The sequence below is a fragment of the Crocuta crocuta genome, unplaced genomic scaffold, assembly GCF_008692635.1.
Source record: "Crocuta crocuta isolate KB4526 unplaced genomic scaffold, BGI_CrCroc_1.0 scaffold30, whole genome shotgun sequence".
NCBI classification, from domain to species: domain Eukaryota; kingdom Metazoa; phylum Chordata; class Mammalia; order Carnivora; family Hyaenidae; genus Crocuta; species Crocuta crocuta.
The window spans coordinates 10,080,206-10,085,974 of record NW_027528345.1 but is presented as its reverse complement, the minus strand read 5'-3'; the positions used below and the strand labels follow the sequence as shown (position 1 = coordinate 10,085,974).

Genomic DNA, 5,769 nt, shown 5'->3' with positions numbered 1-5,769 from the left:
TATATATATTTTTTTTTTTTTTTTTTAAGTGAACTGAGGCTTGGAGATGCAGCCAAAAGGTCCTGCCCTTCCTTCTTTTTGCTTGAAGGTTAGAAGGTGTAAGGGAGGAAAGAGTTCTAGGGAAAGGTGGTAGCTGGCTGAAGAGGAGACACCTCACTGCTGCCCTATTTCCCTACTTACCCAATGACCCCTGTGCTGAGAAGGCTCAGCATTTAAAGACGCATTTTAATCTTTACCTCTAGCAATATCTGTCCTACCTCTTCCCACCCATCTTGTCCTAAGAAGAGAAGGGAATAAGCCAAACTATTCCAACTTGAATCACCTCTCTCAGTGTTCACCTACTCTGGCGCCGTATTCAGAGCTGCTCCTGCTTGAGACCGTCCTCAGCATGAGAAATCAGAAACTAATCAATATGGGAGGAATCCATTTCTCTGTGCCATACTTGCCCACCTCTAGCTGCCTCAGGATCCTCTCTGACCTCCCAGATGCTGCATAACCATCTTTGGTCCTACTAGGCTCAAGGTGCCCATCTGAGATTGGCACCACCATCCATACAGTTGTCTAAGATAGAAACCAGTGAGTCAGGGCACCTGGGTGGCTCAGTCGGTTAAGCGTCCGACTTCGGCTCAGGTCATGATCTCAGTTTGTGGGTTCGAGCCCCGCATCGGGCTCTGTGCTGACAGCTAGCTCAGAGCCTGGAGCCTGTCTTCGGATTCTGTGTCTCCCTCTCTCTCTGACCCTCCCCTGCTCACGTGGTCTCTCTCTCTCTCTCAAAAATAAATAAAACATTTTGGGGCGCCTGGGTGGCTTAGTCGGTTAAGCGTCCGACTTTCGCTTAGGTCATGATCTCGCGGTTCGTGGGTTCGAGCCCCGCGTCGGGCTCTGTGCTGACTGCCAGCTCAGAGCCTGGATCCTGTTTCAGTCTGTGACTCCCTCTCTCTCTGACCCTCCCCTGCTCACGCTGTCTCTCTCTCTCTCCTAGAAATAAATAAAAACATTTAAAAAAAAAAAAGTTTAAAAAAAATAAAACATTTTAAAATTTAAAAAAAGAAAGAAAAGAAAAAGAAACCAGTGAGTCATTCTCCACACCTCCCTCTTCCTTGTCAACACATCATGGAGTCCTGCTAATTGTACCTCGTACACATTTCTTGACTCCATCCACTTCTCTCCATTTCCTCTTCCACCCTAGCACCCCTTTGTTCATCCAATCTCCCCACATCCACTGTAATCAGCAGCCATAACAAGCTCATCAAAATGCATCTCCGACCATGTTACTCCCTGCTTAAAATTATTTGGTGGCTCCCACCGTTCTTAGGGTAGAGACCAAAACCCCTACCCAAGGCCTGAAAGGCTGTGGGAGGTTTGCTTCCCAACTACTGCGCCAGCCTCATCCTGGGTCTGTGCTCCATCCAGCCACACTCACCTCCTCTTAGTGCTCCCACGTCACGCATGCACCTTTGCCAGGCACAAACTTCCTGCCAACCCCACACCCCTAACCTACAGGTCTCTCATCTATCAGTCATCGCCTCCTCAGGAACAGCTTCCTCCCAACCCAATGGACCAGGCTAGCAGAGCCCCCTTTTGCATGTTCGTGTACCATGCACCTTCCCCCTTTAGCAATTATCCACTAGAATTTTATAGTTATTTGCATGTTGATTGTACAATTATTTTATGTGGCACTAATAAAATTTGAATGCCACCACTTAAATTATGATACTTCATCGATTTTAAGATGTATCTTTGGGGCACCTGGGTGGCTGAGTCAGTTAAGGGTCCGACTCTTGATTTTGGCTCGGGTCATGATCTCACGGCAGATCAAGCCCCGTGCTGGGCTAGGCACTGGGTGTGAAGCCTGCTTAAGACTCTCTTTCTCCCACTCTCTCTCTGCCTCTCCCACACACAAGCACACGCATAGTCTCTAAAGAAAGATGTATTTTGACAAGAAATGTTAAAATATGAGTCTTAAGATCAATGAAATTATCTGCTACCTCCACCAGACCTTAAATTTTAAGGGGCAGGGACTTGGCCTGTTTTTGCTCACTGTGATATTCTATCCCCACTGTATTTTCCGCACTGCCCCTGACTGGTACACAGTAGGTGTTTATGTTTGTTGACTTAATGGCTGAATGGTCTTGGCAGGTCCCACAAAACACGGCCACTAGTAAGTCGTGGTAGTTATTCAGGAAACACAGAATGGCAGATGTGGAGGGTATTTTGGCAACCACCCAAGGTAGTCTCCTTTCTCAGATGAGAAAACTAAGGGGGATTATCAGTCTCATGCCCCACTGCTGTCAGGGACAGAACCAGGACTCAATCCAGTCTGCCCTCCAGTCCTACCCTCTGGGCACAGTCCTTGCCACAGGGAACAGGTCTGTTTTTTCACTCTAGCATATTCCCCACTACCCTTGTCGGTTAAATCAGTAAGAATCCAACGTTTCCTTGAGGACTAGTGATAGCTCCCTACTGCTCACCCTACAGAATCTCACCTAACATTCAAAGCCTTTCAACAAGGCTCATCTACTCTTCTTGGCTCAGACGGACTCAATGGCTTCCCTCCTCTTTGCACAGCAATTGTTAGGTTATGCCACGTGTTCCTCTTATCCCACTGTCTCTCTTTGCTCAAGACGACCCAATATTCACCCCCTTCAGATTACCTTTATTATCCTACATACATATACACACTCCTACCTACTTGTGTCCCCTCAGGATAAATGCTGCACTACTTGGCACCAATGACCTGTGGATGTTTGCTGGGTGTTTCCCAGACAGGACTGCTTGTCTCTCTATTCAGATTTTTCTCTATTCCAAGATTGTGTTTTCTCCTTTTAAGCCTCCTCTTGAGTGTCTAGTCAGGGCTCTGCATACAAAGTACTGTGATCAAATGCAGACTCATCCTTAACCTTATTAGATTTTTGCATCCTGAAATATCCAAAACAGGCAAATGTGTGCATGTGTGTGCATATGCTCAGGTCCATTTGTATAAAGTCTCTGGGTATAGGCAGCCTGTGATGAGAGGAAGAGCCTGGCAGAGGCTGTCTATATGGCTGGGGAAAAAGAACTGGAATCAAATACTGGCATGGGAAAATCTAAATAATATAAAAATGAACTGTATATGACCATCTTTAACTTGGTATCTGTGCTGCCGAAGCGAGCACTGACCATCGTTAACTTAGAATGGAGACCCCTGGCCAGGATCCAGATGCTGGACTGTTTTTGGACAGTTCCCGCAGAGGACAGAGCAGTGGAATGGACATAAATTACCATGGAAATTCCAAAGCCCTCCCTTTCCTGAGCTTCCCTTGTGCAATGTGTACACTTTCCTTCCTGAAACACCCCTGCCCCATCTCACTTGCTGCACTGCCTGTACAACTTTGGGTCTTATTACACTTTGGGATGAGACTCTGAAGTAACTCGTGTGAGAGAGGGATATAGGAAATGGGGCTAAAAGAGGAGATCCTGTGTCTTCCTTGAACAAAAACAGATCTGTGGGCTGGAGAGAGATGATGAAGAGACCATTTATCATATGTTCACCCCTGACAGTGGAACGAACCCCCCCTCCCCCCCACCAAGGTGCAATCAATTCTCAGACTTCACAACTAAGGGCATCTCAGAACTAAAGATTCAGAAGAAAGAATAACAAGAGAAAAGAGCAAGAATGGAGAGACAGAAGGAAGAGCATGGAAAGAGGGAATAATACCACCTAACAATATTTATTGAGTGCTTATTACGAGCCAGATACCATGCCAAACACTCATTTAATCCTTGCAACCATCTAAGAGGTTATTGTTAGCCCCATTTTATAAATAAAGAAACTGAGGTTCAGAAAGATGAAGTAACTTGACCAAGGTTCTAAGAGATTAAGTGGCAGAGGCAGGTTTGGAATCCAAGCAGTCTGACCCCAAAGCCTGTGCTTCCAACTACTCTACAAAGCTGCCTCCCAGCAAGGATGATGGTGCCACAGCTATTTCTTACAAACTGATTTTCCTGTGTTCTTTTTCACCCCAATCCACACACAATCCTGAAATCCTCCAGGAGACCCCAAGGTTGGCCTGGTCTGACTCCCTCCCTAAAGGGGATTTGTGTTGGAAAATGAAAGCTGGAAAGCACACCTCTCAGAAAGAGTAGCTATCATTGAAAAGAAAAATACCACGGAGACTGAGACGAGCTGATTACCCGGCAGTCTACCTGCTTCAGCTGCCCCAAACTGCCCCAGCCCCTCCCTGTTTTCAAGACCATCCTAGTCCCCACTTCTCTACAGCAGGCTTAGCATTCCTCCTACTCCCCAAAGATACTGGCCGTCTCACTAGAAACATCTCCCATTGCTTCTGTCTGATCCTGCCATCTCCTCACAATGAAGACCTTATTCTGGTCTTCATTTTCTTGGGTTAGGTCTCAACCTCCTGTGTGACTTCCAGAGTTCTTCCATCCCTCCAATAGGATTCTGGAGGCGCTGACTAGCCCGCTCCAGCCCTGCACGCTTTGTGCCTACCATCCCCCACCCCCCCATCCCAGGGGATTTTCTGCAGCCCCAGCTGAAGGCCTCGCCTCCATCTTCAGCCTTCTTTCCCTTGCTTCCCCACATCCTAGAACCCATTCTCCTGAACTCTTTCCTCAAGAACCACCCCCATCTTGAAGCTGGAAAAGATCTGGGGTATCATTCTCATGCATCCCCGCCTTTTTTTAATCCGATGGGAAATCAGAGGCCCAAAGAAAGATAGTGACTTGCCCAAGGTCACACAGAATTGTTACAGTTTGCTGATGGCAGAGCCAGGGTTGGGACCAAGGGTCCCCTGCTTTCTCGTTTCTTGCACTATCCAGCACTGGATGGGGGCAGAAGCCTCTCTTTCCTCAGGAGACAATGCCCCCTCCTAACCTCAGGAGACAATGAGGGGGAAACGAAAGAGAAGGGGTCTCCAAGTGGTCTTACGGGGTATCCAGGGCTTCCAGAGGAAACAAGCACGGGGTCTGGGGTGGGGCGTGCTGCACGCCAAATATCCCAGGAGGAGAAACTGTGGCCCCCAGCTTTCCCCTTGTCCCTCCGTTCCCACATTCCCACCCCTTCGCCTTTTCCGATCTTTCTCCAGAAACCCACCCTTCTCTTTCCTTCCTCCNCCTGGATGCCCCGGCGGCCTGAGCGCGCGTCCCGGGCCAGCTCCGCGCGCGCCGGCGGCTCTCCTGCGTTCCTGCCCTTTCCGCCGGCTGCCTCCTGACCTGGGCCCGCCGCTTCCCCGCCTTAGCGGTTCGGCTGGCGCGTTCGGAGCGCACGGGCGCTCGGAGCGCCTGGATCCGGTGCGCTCGCTCCCAGGACCGGGGCTGGACCGACGTATTCGTTCTGAATGTAGGGGTATCGTTGCGCCTCACAAAAAGTTTTTTTATTCGTTGCGTATTTTTAGCACTTTTAAATTCATTCGTTGAAGAAGTATTTGTTGAGCATCTGTTATGTGCCAAGAGCTGTTCTGGGCCCTGAGCAAATGGCAGTTTTTAGAAAAAGCAAACAGAGGCGCTGAAATTCCTGCCCCCGTACGTGCTTCTCATGTGAGCCTGAACTTTTAAGATTTGGTTCCCATCGAGCGGTGAAAGCAGAGGGGGCCAATCATTTATTTATAGGCCTTAAAAATGTGAGCTAATTACTCGGATGCCCATGCAGTCCAAAGCTATTTAATGAATACGCAGAAGGTCTCAGGGCTACTAACTGGCAGGGCTGCTGACGGAAAGGGATCTGCACCTTCTCTCCAAAACCTGGATAAAGATGCTTCCTTTTCCCTTTAT

General features: G+C 48.5%; 1 protein-coding gene across 1 annotated transcript in view; it reads right to left on the bottom strand.

The window, feature by feature from the left end:
• The window catches only part of PRPF40B (pre-mRNA processing factor 40B), a 20,513-nt gene extending 15,570 nt beyond the window's left edge, over window positions 1–4,943 (bottom strand). The window contains exon 1 of the mRNA XM_077753331.1: window positions 4,928–4,943. The gene's annotated coding sequence lies outside the window, so the exon portion shown is untranslated. The remainder of the gene's footprint in view (window positions 1–4,927) is intronic.
• Between the last annotated feature and the right edge of the window lie 826 nt (window positions 4,944–5,769).